Genomic DNA, 22,366 nt, shown 5'->3' with positions numbered 1-22,366 from the left:
GTGTGTGTGTGTGTCTGTGTCTGTGTGTGTGTCTGTGTGTGTCTGTGTGTGTGTGTGTCTGTGTCCATGTCCAGACAAGCTGATATAGGAAAGGAAGGGCTTGACTTTCCTTCCTCACTCTGCACATCCTTTCTGGGAGGTCCTTGGCTCGCACAACACTGCACTACCTCTCTCCAGCCTCGCCTTTCACATTTCCCTGTACCTTTAACCCTGAGTTCTTCCTAGGAATTCAGAAGGGCTCTCCCTATGGATATATAGACTTCCTTGTTCTTGAATTAGGGTTCAAGAACGTTCAAGGCCTTTAGTCCACTTAGAGCTGACTAGATATTCTGGGGAAGGGCGGGGGGAGAAGGGTCCTACAGAAATGACCGGGATCGGGGAGGGGCTTCCGACAGCAGATGCTGCTCCCGGGGACTTCCAAATAAGAGCTGACGGCCAGCAACAGGTGTGGCGCTCTGAGCAAACCCTTATTCACCTCTGTGGGGATTCTTGGACTACACAGTTCTCTACCTTGTATCTGCTTGAGTCGTAGGGAGCGCAGAGGGTTCTCAACTTACAAAGGTTTGGTTTAAGGGAAAAGGGAATTATAATGGCGTGTGAAGACTTACACACGCCATTATAATCTTGCCCCTTACCAGCCCGGTGATATGCAGGATGACTGTCTTGTGATGCTGGCAGAAGGCAGCCCCGGCCAGCCACACAGTCACAGGATGAACATTGCTGCCCTCCCAGCAGTACCCTGGGTTGTTAAGATAGGATGTTCAGCGATCATGGATATCAGATGCCTTTTAGAGTTGTAGTGTTTTTAACTCAGGAGGCTTTTTTAGGACATAGCCTCATTGTCAGTCAGGGTACCTCTGCCTGAGCTAGAGAGGGCCATTCAGTGCAGAAGGAGCATTACTCTAGAAGAGGCTGCTTAGTACTTGTACTGTCTGAAGGGCTGGTGCCTGTACCACCCAGGCTACGAGGGTCTGTCCATGGTCTAGCTGGCTGGTTGCGTCAGCTGGAACCGGCCAAGAGCCTGGGCACTGACAATCAGCTAACTGCCAGAGGTGCTGACTGCACTTGGAGAGAGAGGAAAGAGTGGGGTGACCTCCCCAGCGCTGGCCCACCCGTCCCTCCCGCAGTAGAGCCTGGGAACTGTCCAGACTGACCCACTGTGTTGTCAGGTGTGGGTGTGAATATGGTCCTGGGGTTGCGATCTCAGGCAGGAGGAAATGGACACTCCTCGTCATTAAATAAGAATGAAAGAGCAGGAGCACATGAGGTGGTTTAAAAATTAAAAGAAATTACTCACATAAGCTGCAGAATTGTTCCAGGAATCTTTTAAAATTTAATCCCGTGCTATCACTCCTTTACTAATACCCGGCTGTGACTTTTTATGACATCTAGACAACCCCGTGCTCCTCTGGTGGCCTGTGCAGGGTCTTAGCTCACCTGGTACCCATGGCATCCTTGGGTTGGCTATCTCTGACCACCAGAGTTGGATCGGACTTGTTTCTGTTCTTTACACCTGACAAAGGCGGGGTCTAGAACCTTCTGTCCCTATCCCGTGTAGATCTCTGGTTAAAACCAGCTTCTGAGAGGGATAGTCCTAACTCGATTGCAGAGGCCCTGCCTGGTTATTCTCTGCATCACTGCCTTTGGTCAGCGGCTTCGTAATATGAGTCATCATTACAGTACCTTCATTATTTCTCCATTTGTCATGTCTGTCTCTACTCACGTATAAACTCTATACGTGTGGGCCAGTTGTCTGTTTATAGCGCTTGACAGTGCCATGGATGTAGGGAGCTGTGGTATGTAGGAAGAGAGGGCTTCTGTTTATGCTGTGTGCCCAAACTTTTTTTTTTCCTCCTAAGACAGAGTTTCTCTGTGTAGCCCTGACTGGCATAGAACTCACTCTGTAAACCATGCTGGCCTTGAACTCAGAGATCCATCTGCCTCTGCCCCCCCCCCCAATGCTGGAATCAAAGGTGTGTACCACCACCACCTCCCAGCCCTTGCAGTCTTGAAACCTAGGGGGATTGCCGTGGGACAGGAGTGTTGTTCCAGACCAGCTCTTCTGAGGAGCAGGTAAGGGAGGGTTCATGGTTCTTCTACAGCCACACGTGGGTCACTGTGTAGGTGACCTTACTTGGGGGTTCTGGCAAGCAGCCCTAGAATCAGAGTCATCAGGGTTGGTCAACAGGTGCAGGAGTCAGTTCCTCAGAAACCTCTGATGAGTGTGAGAGTATGAGGAAGTGATGCTCGAAGGACAGATAACCATAGCTACGTTGTCCTTACCAGCTGCTCCCGGGGAGCTCTGGCAAACTCCTGGTCTGTTGTACTCCCAGGTCTTTGCAGAAAGCTTTGCTGTCATGTGTGGTATCACTGGCCTATGCAGAGTTGTTGTGTACATTAGAAATAACCTCTCCCTCTGGGCATGGCCCTGCCCCAGTACATATGGCCTGCCAAGTGGAAAGAAGCCTGGACACTCCATCCTAGATAGTGTTCGTGTACCCCGTGTGTATTTGTGCTGGTGTCTGTCCTTGGAGTGGGACGAGGAGGATGATGATGAGCAGGAACAGGAGGAACAGGAGGAGGAGGTCCATGAGCAAGGCAGGAGCTGCACTCATGTCCTGTGGACTAAGGTCAGCTGCTTCCACCTCAGCAATAATTCCAAACGGCCGCTGCTCTTTGCCACTTTGAGTCACTCTACCAGACAGAGCTGTGCTTTCATCCTCAGTCACATAGCAGAAGACCTGGCCTGGAGTCTCCTAACTGATAGGTGATCCAGAATTCAGGTCCAGGTATGTGAGACCCCAACACTGTATTCTTTTGTTGTTGTTGTTGTTGTCGTCGTTTTTGCTTTGTTTTGTTTGTTTGTTTTTCAAGACAGGGTTTCTCTGTACAACAGTCTTGACTGTCCTGGAACTCGCTTTTTAGACCAGGCTGACCTTGAACTCACAGGGCTCCACTTACCTCTGCCTCCTGAGTGCTGGGATTAAAGGCATCCGCCACCACCGCCCGACTAACACTGTATTCTTAATTATAGTACTTTATTTTATCTTTCTCTTCTTCCTGCTGATTTTTTTTTTTTTAATTTTAAAGTAGATTGTACAGGTTAAAAAGGTTAAACAGCCGTCGGGTGTGTGAAAGCAAGGTGTGGTGGTGCGCACCTGTAATTGCAGCCCTTGTAAAAGCTGTCCACTTTGCACATAGCCTGTGCAATGTGAGACCTGCCTTTAAACACAGACAGACGGATGGATAGACAGATAGATGGACGGACACACACTCACACACACACACCACATACAAGTTTCAACTGGATATACTGGCTCACATCTGTAGTCCTAGAACTGTAGCCCCAGAGGCTGGGGCAGGAGGATTGTGAGTTTGGAGCCACCCCAGACTACATGGTAAGATCCTACCTCCACTTAAATTAAAGAAAACAGGGGGGCAGGAGGGGGGAGAACAGGGGAATCCGTGGCTGATATGTAAAATTAAATTAAATTATAAAATAAAATTTAAAAAAAAATAAAGAACACAACAACAAAACAACTGGAAAAAAAAAAAACCAAAGGAAGAAATGTGTCCTCCATTCTAAACTGTTCTGCTGAGCTGCCGCCTTTCAAGGCGGCCTCCTTCATTGTTTCCTGCATCCTTCCATTTAAATGAGCCTTCTGCAGACCTACGAATGCACGCATATGACCCTCTGCTGTAAGTGGATCTGGAGATACCCAGAACACTTCTACCTGCTTCTTGGAATTTAATACTGGACTCGAGGGAATCACTTGATGGCAGAACATACAGATTTAGATTCTCTTTCAGCTGCTATCATAGTGTTTGTGATCTCTGGCGTCATACGCATTTAAACAGGTCTGTGTGGCTAGATATTTACATTGTTCCCACTTTTTGCTGATATATGAAGTGCTGGGAGGAGTCCAGTGCTGTGCAAGTACCTATAGTTCCAGCCCCAGAAAGAATGAAGAGAAAGGGTGGCTATAATAACAGTGTGGGCAGTACAGTGAAACCTGTCTAGAAAAACAATAATAAAATACACACAGATGCCGGGCGGTGGGGGCACACACCTTTAATCTCAGCACTCGGGAGGCAGAGAGAGGTAGGTGAATCTCTGTGAGTTTGAGGTCAGCCTGGTCTATAGAGCGAGCTCTGGGACAACCAGGACTACACAGAGAAACCCTGTCTCCAAAAACCAACACACACACACACACACACACACACACACACACACACACACACACACACACACACACACGATACAGGTGCTCAGTAAGAGTCTTGATAGACAGGTCTCTGTACAAACACAAGACTTCTGCAGAGTGAACTTCTGGCTGTGGATTCTTGGGGAACAAGGATGTTGATAGATATTGCTCAATCTCTACCCACAACGTTGACTCTGTTTTCAGTTCCACTGAAGGGGCCCCCATTTCCCTTGTACTCCTCCGTCACTGTGCACCTCAGACCTCTGTTAGAATCGGGGAGAAGATGGTGCCCCAAGCATACTGGAGTTTGGAGTTCTGACTCGGGTGCCGGGGGGCTCTAACTCAGAACCTCGCGTATGCAAGACAAGCTCTACCCAGGCTGGGATTTTTACATGCAGATGAGTGTCTTCCCATATGTGCCTTGTATAGTCTTCACAGTAGCTGTATGTTCACACCCTTGTTCTACTTCAATTTTATGTTTTATTTTTCTGAGGTAGGATCTCATGTAGCCCAGGCTAACCTCAAAATCACTATGGAGGCAAGAATCACCTTGAACTCCTGATCTGCCTGCTTTCAGTTCTCATGTGCCTCAAGCGGAGATGACGGGCACCAGGCAGCACACCCGGTACCTACGGTGGTGAGGATTGAACCTGGGGCTTTGCCCGTGCCAGGCGGACTTCTTCCTGCTGAGCCGCATCTCCAGCCCCTTACCTTAAAAACATGACGGATCGGTGTTAACCATCCAAATCATCAAATTAGTAAAAGTGAACATCTTCCCACGTTATGTCAGACTTTGTTTTCCCTTTAAGAAAGAAAAGGGTGGAGGAGTAAAAGGCTGTAGCTCAGTGGTAGAGCACTTAGCTCGGATAGAGGAGGACCTAGGTTCAATTCCTTTATACTGCCTGAGAAGAAAGAAAGGGGGAGGCAGGGGCAGGAGGTCGGGAGTGCAAGTCTGTCCTTGGTGCATGAGCTCCCATCTAAAGAAGGAGGAAATGGGGTGAGGGAGAGGAAGAGGGTCAAACTCCTCATCAGGTATGAGCCCCAGCATAGGGACGGAGGGACAGAGGGACGGAGGGACGGAGAGAGGCAGGCAGGCAGGCGAGCAGAAAAGGAAAGTGGGACAGGACAGTACAAGTGTAAAGCTAAAGATTTACACTCACAATCTTCTATTCTATTCTTCTCATATGTCCAGAATTTAATTTTCCCTTAAAGTTGGGCATACCTCTGTTCTACTCTTTTATCATATGCTCATAATTTACACACACACACACACACACACACACACACACACACACACACACACACACACACTACAAGCAGTATTGTTTTCTGATCTGTACTTTATCTGTTTGTAACACATAAAAGTTAAATTTGGGCTAGTCAATGGTGGCAATTGCCTTTAATCCCAGCACTTGGAAGGCAGAGGCAGGCAGATCTCTGTGAGTTCAAGACCATCCTGGTCTACAGAGCGAGATCCAGGACAGCCAGGGCTACACACAGAGAGAGACCCTGTCTCAAAAAAACAAAAAACAAAAAAAACAAAACTGGAAAAAAAAAAGTTAAGCTTGTAGTTTTAGGTTTATCTAAATTGATCCACATGGATTAATTCCTTTGGTGTAAGTAGTGCTCGGTTGTGTAACTAGACCACGGTTTACTTAGCCAGCTCCCTGCCTGGCACTAGTTCTCTGTTCTGCTGTTATAGCAGCAGTGTTAAACAAGTGCTCTTGGATGGGGTGTCTGTGTGAAAGGGAGGTTACTCTGGAGTGTACCCAGCACTGGAATTGCTAGATTGGAAGGTGTGCACGGCTTTAACCTCACTCATACTGTGAAGTGCTCTGCTAAGCCTGTGTATTGGTTTGCATCTCCTCTACCAGCCAACGACATGCTTGTGTGACGAGATACTGGGGTTTAATCTGCATTCATGGCCACCAAGCACCAGCATGTTCTCAGGTATAGTGGGTATTCCTTCTTATTTCCCTGATCCCCCCCACCCCTCTCTCTTTTTGAAAATATACGGTCTGGTTATGTAGCCCAGGCTGGCTTTGAACTTGTGTCTTCTGCCTCAACCAAGTGCTAGAATTACAGGCTAGGATTACAAGCATGCACCGTCAAACCTGTCTCCCTGATTTAGTATGGGAAAATACATAATCATAACATTATATTTTCCATCTTAGTTAGTCATTTAAAAATTTTGGGGGGAGAGAGAGAGAGAGAGGGAGGGAGGGAGGGAGGGAGGGAGGGGGAGAGAGAGAGAGAGAGAGAGAGAGAGAGAGAGAGAGAGAGAGAGAGAGAGAGAGAGAGAGAGAGATTGTTCATGTGGAGTCCAAATGATAGCCTTGGGTCACTTTCAGGAACACTGTCTACCTTTTTTTTTCTTTTCTTTCTTTCTTTGTTTTTTTTTTTGAGATAGGACCTGTCATTGGTCTGGGGCTCACCCTGTCATACTTGGCTGGGTGTGTACTACCATGTCCACAAGTTAAATTTGCAGTTTTAGGTTTATCCAGTTGACCCACGATTTTTACATGGATTTTTGGGGTGTGAACTCAGGTTCTTAGGGTTCAGGGCAGGTACCTTATGGATTGAGCCACCCTCCTGACTCCTTTCTTACCATAGTTCAAGGGCATTAAGTACATTCACAGTACTCAGCCATCGCCGCCATCAAACTGAAGAACTCTTCACAAAGAAGCAGAAACTCCGGACTCCCTGAACAGCTCCTTTTCCCGTTGCCCACCCTGTCCCCTCAGCTTCTTTTCTACTTTCCGTCTCTGTGCTCTTGGCTACTGAGTGCCTCCTTTAAGTAGAATCGTATAGTGTGTATCTTTCTGGGACTGCATCATTTCACGTAGCATATGGTCCCCAATGTTCATCCGCTGTGCAGCAATTGTCAGAGTTTTCTGGTGTGGCTGACCAATGGCGCACGATACACGGGTACCGAATGTTGCTGATCACTTCTGTTTTTCCATAGACACTCGGATTGCCTCTGCGTTTGGGATCTTGTGACTGACCAGTTCTGTGGTGAATGTGAGTGTACACGTATCTCTTGGAGGAGGTCATGGTTTCTCTTTCATTGGGTGCATACCCAGAAGTGGAATTGTTGGATCCGATTTTGCCCTTTGCTTTTCTTTGGTTTGCTGTTTCTTTCCAATGTTTCGGGGTTGCTGATACTCGGAGATCACATGCATTGTGTGTGACTCATTTGGAGCCTGAATCTTGAGCTCTGTGCACCACCGTGAGGCAGGCAGTGGCTTGGAAAGGTCCCTTCTGGAGCCCCAGGGTGCTGCCTGGAGACACTGGGAACAACGTCCTCAGGCTGCCGCCTTCCCGCCTGCTCCACCCCACCAGTGTTCCCATGAATCTGGGCCAATAGGTAGATCTGTGCTGAGTGCTGGGTGGAGTCTGGGTAGTGGTGTCCCTGTTGGCTCCTGAGGCAGCTGCAGCCTTGTGTGTAGATGCAGGAGTAGACCAGCCACGGAGAGGACAGGTGAGCACAGGTGGTGGCGTGGGTTGGGAGGTGTGGCTGAGCCCCGCTTCCCTTTTCTGGAGTGGAGAGGGGCTGCTGCATGCCTTGCCAAGTGCTTGCTCTGTATGGGCCCAGCACTGGAGCTGAGGGCTTTAAATGGCATGATGTGTCTTAAGTCTGTGACACCTATGGGGACTTAGCCTTGGTACTCTCATTTTGTTGTTTGGGGTCTTTATGTAGGGTGTTTTTGCTCGTTTGTTTGTGTTTTGTTTAGAGACAAAGTCACACTGTGTAGCCCTGGCTGTCTTGAAACTTCGTATGTAGATCAGGCTGGCCTTGAACTCTGCCCCCCAAGTGCTGAGATTTTATACACACACACACACACACACACACACACACACACACACACACGCACACACACACGCACACACAATCTCACCACTGGCTTTTTGCGGGGTGGAGGGGGACAGACTCTTACTGTGTATCCCCTGTCTTGCCACTGCCTCCTGAGTGCTGGAACTAAAGGTGTGCTTTTTCAGAGGAGGAATCCGAGGCTGAATTCTCAGTTGGTGGCTGCAGAGGCTGAGTTGGAATTTCAGAGTCCATAGCCCTTTTCTCTATCTGCAGTCAGGGCTTTGAGCTCCCCCTCAGCTGGGTCCTGGTATCTTGTGCCAAACTGGGCGTCTTGAGGCACATGTGAGGAGGAAAGAGAAATAGGGTGCCATTGGGCCCCAGTCTTTCCTGGGGCCACCCAGAGTTTGCTGTCTTGAGCTTCTGGTATGTTCCAGCACTCTGGAACGGGTAGTGGCTGAGTTGAGGGGAAGATGGCAACTGCCCTATCTGCAGAAACCACATGTGCCTGGTGATAAAGGTGTCCTTCTGAAAGTAGCCGGTTAGCAGATAGTAGTCTTCCTGCTGGCCCTGAGACTTGCCAGTGTGAGACTCTAGCAAGCCTCAGCACCTTGGATGTCCAGGTCAGCACAAAAGGGGGTCTGGAATTTTCTAACTTGATGAAACTTTCCACTCATAGTTTTAGTTTTTTTTTTTTTTCTTATTTGCTTGAGTGAACAAATGATAATGATTTAGACATTTGTTTATTTTAAAATGTGCCGATTACTTACCATGTACCTGGTATCCATTTGGTGTTTGGGAGGCTGGTCTAGTGGACACTGGAGATAGCGTGGTCTAACCGCCACACTGGAACTGAAACAGACCGATGTGATGAGGACGGATGTGGCAGTGAGGAGGCTGCTGGCAGCTGGGTGGCTAGGAGGGCGCTGTGGCAGGAAGGAGAGAGAGCAGGGGGGGAGTCTGGTCTTTGGTCCGAACCACTGATTCCAGATCCCACGTGTACAGCACTGCCGACCCCTGTCCTAACACAGACCCACACATGAAGCGGCCGGCTTTGGCTCCTGCCTCTGCAGCCGCCCAGCCGCCATTCTTCGGTGCGCAGATTGGGGGTGGGAGGCATGCAGCCAAAGTTCTTCTTGCTGCGGGAAGGGAGATGTGTACAGTGAGGATGAGTCGAGGTGCGCAGTGCAAGGACCTTGAACTCCTGTCCCATTCTCCTGTCTGGGCTTCCTCTAAGTGCTAACGTTGCAGGAGTATGCCGCCACACTAGGCCACACTTGCGTTGTAGATCTGTAGCACCAGCGTGGAGGAAGCTGAGGCAGAAGGGTCTAAAGTTCATGGACATCCAGAGTTGCACATAAGGCCCTGCCTCAAAAACAGCTCCCCCTGCCCGTCCCTAAAAAAAAAAAAAAGGTAAAAATAGTATTTTCAAAACAATCTTTACTCAGCCGGGTGGTGGTGGCACACGCCTTTAATCCCAGCACTTGGGAGGCAGAGGCAGGCGGATCTCTGTGAGTTCGAGGCCAGCCTGGTCTACAGAGCGAGATCCAGGACAGGCACCAAAACCACACAGAGAAACCCTGTCTCGAACCGCCCCCCCCACCCCCCAAAAAAAAAACCAAACTATTTTAAGTCAGGGATGGAGAGATGGCCCAGTAGTTAAGAGTACTAGCTGTTTTTTCCAGAGGACCTGGGTTCAATTCCCAGAGCCCATATGTCTGTAACTGCCGTTTCAGAGGATCTGATACTCAATTCTGGTCTCTGTGGTTGCCAGGCATCCACATGGTACACAGACACACATGTAAAACAGACAAGCACATCAAATAAAAAAAGAGTTAAGCGTGGGCATGGTGTCACATGCCTTTAGTCCTAGAGCTCAGAAGGCAGAGAGAGGTGGATCTCTGTGAGGTCAGCCCTGCCTTGTTTCCACAGTGAACTCCACCAGGTCAGCCAAGGCTACCCAGTGAGACCCTGTCTCCAAAACCATAAAAACATAAAAATAAAAAAATAAAAGAGTTTAAGGGTAGTTTCACTCACCTTTCACTCCTGTTTTACATGACTTCAGTTTCGGGGTGACTGCTTACAATAGATGGCCCTGCTGCTGGCATATCTACTACTCATGGCCATCCCTGTGCCTTGGGGTCACAGAGACATGTTTATGGCCATGAGGAAATTGTGGAAAAGGGACTCCACCTTTTTATAGACCAGGGATCCGAGGCTTAGGGAAGCCAGTTCATCCGCAGGTCACACGTACATCTTGCTGGTGGCAGAGGGAGCGATCAGTCCCAGTGGCCTGCCCACAATGCACAGCTCTTGGCCAGAAGACACAAGGCCCTCTGCAGATAGCTCCGTCTGACCCAAACATGGCTGCCAGGGTGAGTTCTGGGAAAGTTTGCAAAAAAAAAAAAAAAAAAAAAATAGCCACTGGGACAAGATGCCAAGTGAATGGGGACAGAGAAGACGAGCCTGTGGGGCAAGGTGGCAATGTCACCTTGAATTGGCCCAAGAGGAGAAATCAGAGGCAGGGAGAGCGGTCTTCTCAACTCAGATGTGTTTGAGACATTGGGATTATCAATGAAAATGGCACCCCTTCCCAGACATCTCAGCCCCCACTCGTTTCTCCTTTTTGAAGCAGAGCGTAGGAAGTTGGCTGTTCTGCTTCCTGTGGGCCCTCAGGGGTGGGCACCACGGTCTTCTGTCACAGATTTGAACTAGAAGAGCTCTTGCAAACTGTCTGGCCTTGTGCTCTCCTATGGAAATAGAATGGAGCCGGGCGGTGGTGGCTCACGCCTTTGATCCCAGCACTTGGGAGGCAGAGGCAGGCGGATCTCTGTGAGTTCGAGGCCAGCCTGGTCTACAGAGCGAGTTCCAGGAAAGGCCCCAAAACTACACAGAGAAACCCAGTCTCGAAAAAAAACAACAACAACAAACAAACAAACAAATAAATAAATAAAATGGGAGCCATAATCACAAGCCACCTAGAAATTGAAAACTCAAAACATCTGCCTTAGTCCCTTTTTTTTTTTTTTTTTAAATGTGTTTGTTTTTGGGGCTAAACAGATGGTTCCAGTGGTTAAGAGTGCTTGATGCAGAGGAGCCAGGTTCAGTTTCCAGCACCCACGCTGGGTAGCTGACAACTGCTTGCAGATCCACTCAGGAGATCTGACACTCTCTTCTGGGCTCTGCAGGCACCTTCATGCATGCAGTGCACATACAAGTACACACATACACATATAAAATAAAAAGTGGTGCATGCCTTTGTTCCCAGTACCCGGGAGGCAGAGGCAGGAGGATTATTGTGAGTTCAGTGCCAGCCTGGTCTACAGAGTGAGCCCTCAGACAGCCAGGGCTATGGAGAGAAACCCTGTCTCAAAAAAAAAAATGTATTTTTGTATGCATGCTTTTGTCACAGTGTACGTGTGGCGGTCAGAGGTCAACTTTTGGGAGTGGATTCTGTTTGTCTGCTATGTCGATCCTGGGGATCAAAGCCAGGTCATCAAGCTTGGTGGCAATCGCTTTTCCACACTGAGCTGTCTCTTCTGTCTTTGTTTTGTTTTGAAACAGGGTGTCGTGTTTCCCAGGCTGGCCTCAAACCTGCCGTATAGCTGAGGATAACCTTAAACTCCTGATCATCCCATCCCGCCTCTGCCTCCCAAGCACTGGGTCACAGTTTGAAAAAGTAAAAATAAAGCGGTGAAGTTAATTTTAATATTGCAGTATTATCAAAATATTACAATTTCAATGTGTAATTACTATAGTTAGGTGATAGTTTACTTTTTAAAAGTTGGTATGTCTGTGAAGTCAGCGCATGCTTCTACTTAGAACCCCGCCAGTGTGGATAGGCCATATAAGTACTTAATCACTTTAAATATTTTTCTATTTGTTTATTTTCATGTGCGCCCGTGCGTGTATGTGCATTCATGGAAGCCCGAGGAGAGCTTATTTCAAGAGTTGGGTCCTGGGGATCAAGTTCAGTTGAGCCATCTTGTCACCTGACACAGTATTTTAAGCCACCTGGCCTTGTTGGTATTGTTTGGCCAGACAAGGGCTGCTATAGCCCACTGCTTTCAGATAAGGCTTCTGGGAGCCAAAGGGAAGAGGGCCTGGCTATGCTGGTGGTGAGCTAGCCAGGGGGGCTGGTGGTGAGCTAGCCCCAGACTGCAGTGTTGTTAGCCTCCTGGGTGGGCAGTATTGGAAGAGAACCGTCCTCAGGAGGCCGTGGCTGGGGGAAACCTGGGACAGGTCACTATTGGCAACCGTTTCTCCTTTATGTATCCTGGCCCTGACCTGGCCTTCAGAGCGGCCACTTGGTCACATGGGCTTCAGATTTCCAACGCTGAGAATTCATGGAATTTGGTGTCTGCCCCTCTAGGCAAACACCAGAAGTATAATTTTCAGAAGGCTCCTTGTGGTGTCTTGTGACTGGCAAGACATCAAATGGATGATGACTTAGCACTGTTATCAATCAAGACACTGTATCGTTGGATGATCCGATGCTTCTACCCGGATGTCTTCCAGGCTGGGGTATTAGGATGTGTATGGAGCCCAAGGGTGAGCACCAGAGCCTTGTGATTACGTTGGGAAGGTTGTCTGCCTCCTTTTCATCTGTGCTTGGGTGGCTTGGAGGATACCCCCCCTTCCACGGGTGGCCTTGAAGCATTTGGTCAGTTTCTCTGTCTTCTGCAGTCTCTCAGTGAGCTTGGAGGAACAGTCTCCCCGCAGGCTTCCTGTGATCACACTACACAGGGATGGGGACTGACATCCAGCCAGGACATTGCTGGGGGCTGTGCCATGGGTGCCGAAGGGACTCAACCTATGACTGCTCTTTTTTGCATTCTTGTACCACCTACGTTATGACAGTGATTCCTGATGGATAGACCCATTGTTTAAGATTTAATTATTTATTTTGTATACAGGGTTCTGTCTGTATGTATGCCCACAGGCCAGAAGAGGGCGTCAGGTCTCATTTTAGATGGTTGTGAGCCACCATGTGGTCGCTGGGAATTGAACTCAGGACCTCTAGAAGAGCAGTCAGTGCTCTTAATCACTGAGCCATCTCTCCAGCCCCCAGATTCGTTTGTTAATCTAACAAATTTGTTTTGAGAGAGCTGTGTGCCAGGCACAGTTCTAATTATTGGTGGTACAACAGCAAGCAGAGCAATTTTTAAAAATGTTTGCAGGTAGGTGAGCATTAGCTCTGTGGGGGATTGCTGCTGGAAAGTGTGGGAAAGGTGAATGAAGAGCTAGATGCATAGATATCCAAGCCTGTGTCCAAGACTTCCTACCTGACATACAGCAAGTGCAGAGGCTGAAGGAAGGTGTATGCCTAGCTTCCCTCACCAAGGCATGGAGGCAAGACACATGAGAGAAGAGTTAGGTTATGAGGAAGAGAGGAACTGGTCATGTGGGTCCCTGGAGCTCAGCAGAGGTGGGTCATGTGGATCTTTGTGGCATGGGAAGGTAAGCCATCAAATGGGGACCATTGTAAAGCAGAACCAGGGTATTGATCCATTACCGAGGAGAAGAAAAGCCTATGAGGCTGCATTAATCACATTATATTCAGTCCTCCTTGAATCCGCTGTGGGATAGTGGCAATAATACTAAGCTACGAAGAATTACTGCGCGTTAACTGACACCATGGAGACTCACCTTGGTAAAGTGGGAAAGGTCCTAATGGAGTTTAGTAGTTACAGTCCAAATATGCTGCTAAGTGTCCCATAGTACACGAGATGCTGCTACAGTGAGTTACCTGACTCCTAAAACCAACAGTGCAGAGGTTGAGAGAACCAGATCCTGCTTTTGGTAGCCGTGAATTTCAGTTATTAATAAAAGACATAGAGCATCTTTCATAGACACATGGTGGCATGTGCCTATAATTCAGCACTCTGGAGGCTCCAGAAAGGTTAGGCGTTCTAGACCAACCTAGGCTACCTAGTGAGTTTAAAGTCAGCCACAGCAAAGTATTAAGACTGGCTTTATTTTTACTTTTAAATTTTGTTTAATTTCTTACAAATTAGTTCTTTGAGAACTTCATACAATGTGTTTTGATCATTTTCACCCTCTCCCCAAACCCTTCCCAGATCCACTCCTCCTTCCCTGCACCAAACTTTGTGTCATTAAAAAAAAAATACCCATCACATCCAATTTATACTATCTGCATATGCTTGGATATGTGGCCTTCCACTGGGATGTGGTTGAGTTACCAGGGGCTACAGAAAGAAAAGAAAATGGACTCTTCCTCTCCCAGTAGCTGTCAGTTGCCAACAGCTCCATAGCCAGGAACAGGACTCCATGCCCACCTCACCTCTTGACACCAGGGTGTGGTCTGTGTTGACCTTGCACAGGTCGTATGCATGCTGTCACCGTCTCTCTGAGTTTCTTGTGCACCTTGCCTGATGTATCCTGAAGACATCTCGTCATTTCCTTTCTTTGCCTCTTATCCCCTTTCTACCCGCTCTTCCTCAATAATCCCTGGGCCTTGGTAGGAGGGTATGTGATGCAGATGTCCCATTTAGGGCTGAGCATTGTGCAATCCTAGTCCTTGACCACTGTGAGCCTCTATGCTAACACTGCCTGCTGCAAGGTTCTCTGATGAGGCCAGCTTTAAAAATCAAGGTCTGTAAATGTATCTCAGTGATAAAATACTTGCCCAGCATATGCGAGGCTTGGGTTTGAACCCCAAACACACACACACACACACACACACACACACACACACACACACACACAGCGTCTTTAATTTTTTTATTACCACTTTTTTTGGTCAAACATCTACTTTATAATATGGTGTGATAGCTGTGATAATATGGTCCGGAGACACAAAGAAATCTCTGATCAGAAGTTATTATTTCATGGACAAAAATATGAAAGCTTATAATTCTATAATATGAAATTACAGTTTGGGATATATAATTCAGGCATTCTAAATCTCCAATTTCAGAAGTCAAAGGATATTGAGCAAGGCATTTAGTAACTATATAACATAAACCAGTAACTATAAGACGTAAGATTCTATGATCTGTTTAGTGCTTGAATCAATGTATAAACAGTAGTTTGTGGGAACAAAGCATAAGTTATTCAGAGATACCTGCAAAGATTCATAAGAGAGAGCAGGGCCATTTGAGCTAGGTGTCATGGGAATGGAATTGTCCAGCCATTCAGGTTAGAGAGGGTGAGGTTATTGTCTTAGTACCTTCATGGCCCCGTAATAGCATACAATAGGTGGAGTTGTCTATGATGGATTGAAGTTGTTTGGCTCATGGTGCTGGGGGCTGCCTCATGCCATAGTAGAAGGTGCAAAGGCAAATGTGTGGGGACAGCGAGGGTTCATTCTCTCATATTTCACAATGAGGCATCTATTCCCTCCATAACTCCACCCATAAGGGAAGGGCTCTCAGGACCTAAACACATCTTAAAGGTCCCACCTCTCAATTTGGATCTTAAAAATCCAAAGTCTAGAGTCTCTAAATCGGGTGTGAGTAGAGACCTAGTCAAGGCAGATTTATCTAGTCAGAGACTATGTGTTTGATTTTCTTTATACTGTATTTTTTCTTCTCTTCACTTATTCCTCTACTGTATTTTCTTCTCCTTTCTTTCCATGGTTTATTTTATAACTTAAAAATAGTATTTTTGAGCTGGGTGTGATGGAACATGATTTTAACCCCAGCACTTGGGAGGCAGAGGCAGGTGAGTTATGAGTTTGAGGCCAGCCTGGCCCATGTAGTGAGTTCTAGACCATCCAGGGACCACACAGTGAGATCCTGTCTCAAACACACACTAATAATATTTTGAGTGGAATAGTTAATGAGAGGTTTTCTTTACTAATTTGAATTTGTCTATACATTTTCCTCTAGCTCCCACTGTAGCTGCATACTAAAAATGCTTCTGTTGTTTAACTCTGGGATATTTCCTCATTCTCATAGCAATTCATTTTTGACCCTTGAATTAGTTAGTCACTAGCCTGTGAAATTACACAAGCCACTTCCAAATTAGAATACTGGGATAGGGTAAGAGGAGAAATCGGTAAAAAAGAGAGTGATAACTGGTCCTGTGGAGGTCTAAAACCCTACAAGAAAGGCAATTACTCTCCAGAATAATTGTCCTTAACTCCGTCTCGTGTTTCTAGACAGTGGTTAGAGGTGTTAGACCTTGGGACCCTAGACACCCTGCCCCATGATGGTTTTTAGCCTGCAGATTGAAGTCTTGCCCTCAGCTCTCAGACTGATACTATGTTCTGGGGGCCCTCCATTCTGGGATCTCAGTGGAAGGCTTTGCCCACATGTCGATGGTCCCACTAGGCCTCCTAGGACCCCGCTGTGTTCTGACTCCACAGTTCCCACAATTCCGCCGCCAGGCCTTGCCTCTGTAAGAGTTTTCTCTGCCGGCTCCACCTAGGTCCTGGCCCCAGGCTGCTGAGACATCCTTTGAAATCCAAGCTGAGGAAGTCATGTCCTGTTGCTCTTACATGCTGTACCTACAGGGCTGGCACCCTGTGGGCACTGCCACTGCTTGCCTCCTGCTGCCGCCTGTGGAGGGATGGGCCAAGCTGCTCCAGAGGGGGGGGGAGGCTGAGACAGCAGAAGGCTGCCCAAGAATGTGGGGAGTAAAGGCGTATCACAGCCCTTGGCAGTGAGCCCCAAGGTCTTGCCTCTCTTCTGTTTATTTTCTTCTCTTAAGCTTGGCATTCTGGGTGTGAAATGGGAGGGACCTCAATAGGCTTTTCCAAGGGGCCTTTGGGGTCATTCTCCCATTGTCCTGATGAATAGCCTCAGACCTCATTCTGTCTATACTAATCTTATCAGATGATTACTTGGCCACACCTGCATTTTCCTCCCATGAAACATTTAATTCTCTACAGAGTCCAGGCTGAGAATCCTCCAACTCCCTAAGTTCTGTTTTCTTTTAATTATAGATTCCATTTTAAAATCATGTCTTTATACTCACAGTCTACAGTCAAGCCACACAGCATCCCAGGTGCTTTGTGGCCAAGGTGTTTCTTCCACCAAACATCCTCTTTCATCCTGCTGTCTTCCACAAAGTTTTAGGGCACAGACAATTCAGCCAAGTTGTCAGCCACTTTATTACCAGGACGGTCTTTTCTCTTTCTAACAACACTTGTGTAATCAGAAAGTCCAGACTTTGCCTGCGGTTCTGGTGTGAGCCCTTACCCAGACCTCTGTTCATCCTAACAGTACTTTTCTAGCCCACACATACCGATTCTTCTAGCCTCTCCGCTCTCCCCAGTTCCAAAGGGAATTCCACATTTTCAGGTATTTGTTACAGCGATAGCCCCACTTATCAAGACTAGGTCGTTTTTAGTCTGTTCTGTGCGGCTCTAACCACATTCTGTAGCCAGGATCATGTATAATGAACAAGTTCATTTGGATCATAGTTCTGGAGGGTGTGAAGTCCAAGGTGAGGCCGTCTGGCTAGTTCATCCCCAGACCACAGGCAGAGAGTGGGAGTAGGGGAGAGGGTAAGAGGCTGAATTTGTCTTTTCACACTGGTTCCATTTCCATCTTATGGAGTCCATTCCCGTGTTAAAGCACTGAGCACTCATGAGAGCAGAGCTCTCTGCACAAAGTACTGAGAATTGAACGCTAGCCAAGTGTTCTACTGTGGAGACCTTCCCACCTCTTCAAGGTCCCATCTCCGAGTACCACCCCATTCAGGATCAAGTGTGCACTGCATGAACTTTAGGGCTCACATCTAAACCATAGGAGGCATCCTGATGCAGACCAACCTGGGCAGAGTCGGGGGTGTGGAAGCAGGTGTTCTGTTAGTGTGCTTGGGGTACAGCTACTCCGTGTATCTTAGTTTCTTTTCTGGTTGACGGAACAAACCAGCCGGAACAAGCAATTGAAGGCAGGAAGGATCTGTTCTGGCTCACAGTTGGAGGGTCCAGTCCGTCCTGGTGGCGAAGGCGCAGCAGCCAGGGTGAGAGGTGGCTGGTCACACTGCATTCAGACTGGGGAAGCAGAGAGCCCTCGGAGCTGGTTCTCCACTCACTTTATAGTCAGTTTTGGCCACAGCCGGTGGAATGGTTGGTTTTCCCAATTAAGCTAATCTGAAAGATCACTCTAGGTCCTGTCAAGTTGACATTTATTAATCCTCACACATACATTGGTGGTATACCTGCATTTGTAGCTTCCTGGTGACTCAGTGCCAACATTGTGGTCATGAGAGTGACTTTTTATCCTATAGGATTCTTTTAGCTATCCTGGGTCTTTTGTTTTTCCATATGAAGTTGAGTATTTTTCTTTCCAAGTCTGTGAAGAATTGTGTTGGGATTTTCATGGGGATTGCATTGAATCTGTAGATTGCTTTTGGTAAGATTGCCATTTTTACTATGCTAATCTTACCTATCCATGAGCATGGGAGATCCTTCCATTTATGAGAGTGACTTTTGAGATGGTTTTGGAACGGAGCACTCTAAGCCAGAGCAAGGTTTGCTGTGTGTCATTTCTCGGCAAGAGGTGGAGTGGGCAGTAAGGAAGTGGAGTGTAGAAGTTTGACCTTTGGAGGAAAGCCTGAAGCAAGGATAGCCTGAGGAGGGAATGAAGCAAACACAGGTGTCTGCAGAGACAGAACAGAAGAGGTGGGAAGGGCAGACGGGTGGGGAATTTGGCTGGACCTGATTCTGGGAAGGTGATAGACGGGGACCCCTCATCCAGGTAGTAGTGTTTGCAGAGAGAAGTGATGGGTGAGTCTAGAGGTGTTAAAAGGGCAGGCTGATCTAGTTTTGTTGTTGTTGTTTTCTTTTTCTTATAGAACTGAGAGCCATTGGCGATATGGCTCCATGGTAGAGCGCTTGCCTAGCATGCCAAAGGCCTTGAGTTCAATCCAAACAGAAAAATCCTGAGGGACAGAAATTCAAGAGCTAAAGAGCACAGAACCAAAACAGCAAGCCTTGGACTTCAGCCTGCCCCTACTACACACACACACACACACACACACACACACACAGTCCTAGACTTCAGCCTGCCCCTACTACGCACACACACACACACACACACACACACACACACACACACACACACACACACACACTCCTAGACCCTCCCTCTCAGCAGTATCATTGAGCTGAGTCCCGTGGGTAGCCTCAGCCCTTGGGGGATATTGATCAGTAGGACTTTTTGGATAGCAGGTACTGGCTGGTTACCAGCTCCTACAGGGCCGTTTCTTCCTGTGTCCCTTGTTTGCCATTTTGAGAGTCCCCTGACTGTGTTTATCAGCTCACTTTAAGCCAGGGACACCTTGGTTCATGGAAGAATACCACTGATGCAGACAGCTTTCCTGACGTTGGCTAGCTTTGCCTAGCAGGTTGGGTGAATAGATTCTCTCTGGCAGCTGGTTCAGAGGAGACGCTGCTGAGCCTTGGACTGGGTCGCAGGTTTCCCCTCAACAGATTGTCCTTGTAGCAACCAGTCTAAGAAGCCCTGTCCCCCTGGGATACCCAGGGACACAGAACAATCTTCTGGGCCTGGTCCAGCAAGGAAAGGAAATAGGATGTTTAAGTCCTAGGTTGGACACCTTGGAGAAAAGCCCTAGCCAGGCTGCTTACAACTGTCCTGGTTCTGATTTGGAACGAAGATGTGCCAGTGTAGACCTGCATTGGGAAGGAGGCCAAAGAAGGAGTAGTTGTCTCGTTGTTTGAGTTTGCTCCAAGCCACTTCCCAGTGACTGCCAAAGTCTCTTCCCTAAAGGTCAGTGCCAGAGTGTGGCTGAGTAGTTGTCTGTCATTGACTCCGGAACCTGTTCTATGCAGGATTTTCCATTTTGGCGGCATGCTAGAGTCACAGAGAAAGTGGGTCTGTTGTTTTGTTTGTTTGCTTTCCTTTTTACTAATGATGCCTGGCCTCTAACTAATGTGATAAAAGTCACGGAGAGACAGACATCTAGATATTTTAAACCCCTCGGGTCACTGTACTGTGTAGCCAGCTTTAACTGGAAAGTTCCCCCTTAGGAAACTCTGGAGGAAGGAGGGTAGGAGAGGAGACAGTTGATGAAGAATCCTGGCATGGAATTTTACAACTTGAAGTGTGGTCCTAACAGGGCCCAAGGAGCTGGTAAGAGCATAGATCCTCAGGCCTCACCCATACCCTCTGGAATCAAAATGTGCTCATCAAAGGTTAAGTAGTCATCTTTGGAGGCTGTCTATCTAATCTGGTGGTTTTCCACCGTGACTGCACATTAGAATCACCTGCCGTGTGTAAGCAAATTCCAGGGCTGGGCTTGACCAATGAACTGGAATGTCTTCATGTGGAACCCAGACAAATACCCATTAAGAATTTTAAGTGGTTTTATTTTTATATTTATTTCTTTTGTTTAGGGGGGGAGAGGGAGGGAACTTGTGTATGGAGGTCAGAGGCCGACTAGAGGGAGTTGGTTCTCTCCTCCTGTCCTGTGCATTGAACACAGGTAGTTAGTTCATCAGGCTTGGCCACAAGCACGTTTACCTGCTGAGCGTCTGGCTGCCCCTACAACAACAGACTATTCTCCTGTTCACCTGTCACCCAGAACCTCTTCCCTGAGCACAGCTTCTCAAACTTAAATGTAGGACCATGTGCAAATCTAGATCCTGATTCTGTAGGTCTGCAGGAGGCCCAAGACTCTGCCTGGCTAATCAGGGTCCCTTTGGTGCTTATGTTGCTGAGCTGACAAATGCATTTTGAGCACCAGGGATTTAGCTACTGATTTACTTCCTGTGTTGACAGCTGAAGAGAATGCGAGCCCGAGAAGGACATATGTTCCATGGTCACCTACCGTGCCATTCATTTAATGCTTTTAGTTTTTAACTTTTGGTGGTCAGAGTTGGGGCTTATTAAAGATAGTTTAATATAATTTTAAGCATGAAGGCTTAGAGAGAGGTGCTTAGAAAGGTAGACCCCGGAGCATTGGTGTGAGTTTCTCAAAGAAGACTCATCCATTTAATGCTTTTAATGAAGTAATTAATTAGTTAATGTTTGAGACAGAGTCTCACTATGTAGTTCATGGGAGACAGCCATGCAGAAGAAGAAGCTTGTGTGATGAGGAATGATTTGGAGATTGTTGCGGGTAGCAAGGGAAGGTGTGTTCACTTTGAGGAGAACTGTCAAGAATTATTAAGGGTGACTTTAACTAAAATTTAGGATAACAAATCTCACTTTTGGCTGAGTGAGTGTGGTGGCACCTGTCTCTTTCACTCACTCACTCACTCACTCACTCACTCACTCACACACTCACTCACACACTCACTCACATACATACTCACACACTCACACACACTCACTCAAACACTCACACACACACTCTCATTCACACACTCACTCAAACACTCACACACACACTCTCATTCACACACTCACTCTCAGTCACACACACACACTCACTCACACATGAAAGAAAGGAAAGAAGGGGAGAGAAAGAGAACAAAATAAAACAAAAATTAGTCTTTTTCTTTCTTCTGAGGAGGAGCATCTTCAGTCCCCTCAGTGTTTTGCAGATGGCTGCTAATAACTCTACAGAGGAATGAGGAAGTGTCTGGCATGTCTGGTTTCTTCCCTATACTCAGTTGTTGGGTTTTGCTTTGTGTTTTGGTGGGTTTTTTTTGTTTGTTTGGTCATGGTTCTTAAACTCATAGTGGGATCTGGGGAATGTCTCCTCTTGGGGTCACAGCCTTGACTCCATAATAGGCGTGTATTCAGAATCATAGATTTATGATTGTGATACACGACACTTCCTCCAGATGCTGATCCTGCCTCCAAGAAATAATCTAAGATGTTTTACTTGGCCTCAGGAGAGCACAAACTAGTGCTTCCTTCACAGTCTGCCATGAGTCATTTGCTCTGTAGGTGAAAATGCATGTCCCAGGACCCATCCAAACTGATCAAGCCCATGTCTGTGGAGTGCGTGTGCTCAGTGCATGGCTCGGTGATTTTTCTCTTCCTGACCGTTTGAGAAACAAACGGGATGGCAGCGACATAGGCTGGAAGAAGCGGGCACTTGGCGTCTCTACATCTACCTATGGCTGTTAAGCCACAGAGATTTCCTAGAAGTGTGATCTTGCTACACAGAGAAACCCTGTCTCGAAAAACCAAAAAAAAAAAAAAAAAAAAAAAAAAAGTGTGATCTTAGAGGAGTTGGTCTGTAGAACAATTTACGGCTTCTGACCTCCCATATTACTTCGCTGGCTTCTGCCCACTGACAAGGGAAGTAACCCTTGGCTCCTTGTAAATCCATACCCTTGGGGCTCCCTGGCCCCTCGCCTACTGTACCAGCCTTCCTTCCTGAGTTTACCATGTATCTTAGGAGGTGAGGCCTGGGTGCTGCCAGAGTCTAGAAGGGCTGGGAAGAGGGTTCCTTGAGGACC

General features: G+C 47.4%; 1 protein-coding gene across 12 annotated transcripts in view; it reads left to right on the top strand.

The window, feature by feature from the left end:
• St3gal4 (ST3 beta-galactoside alpha-2,3-sialyltransferase 4) overlaps positions 1-22,366 on the top strand; it is a 42,301-nt gene that overhangs the window by 11,396 nt on the left and 8,539 nt on the right. Inside the window, exon 1 of one of the 12 annotated variants that reach the window (XM_076575957.1) lies at positions 7,388-7,686. The exons of 8 other annotated variants lie outside the window; for them this stretch is intronic. The gene's annotated coding sequence lies outside the window, so the exon portion shown is untranslated. Of the gene's footprint in view, positions 1-7,387; positions 7,687-22,366 lie in introns of those variants that run through there. 3 more of the 12 variants (XM_015998406.3, XM_006979778.4, XM_076575961.1) reach the window with 3 other exon arrangements.

Source organism: Peromyscus maniculatus, chromosome 7 (assembly GCF_049852395.1).
Source record: "Peromyscus maniculatus bairdii isolate BWxNUB_F1_BW_parent chromosome 7, HU_Pman_BW_mat_3.1, whole genome shotgun sequence".
Classification (NCBI taxonomy): domain Eukaryota; kingdom Metazoa; phylum Chordata; class Mammalia; order Rodentia; family Cricetidae; genus Peromyscus; species Peromyscus maniculatus.
This window is presented reverse-complemented; position numbering and strand designations above follow the sequence as displayed.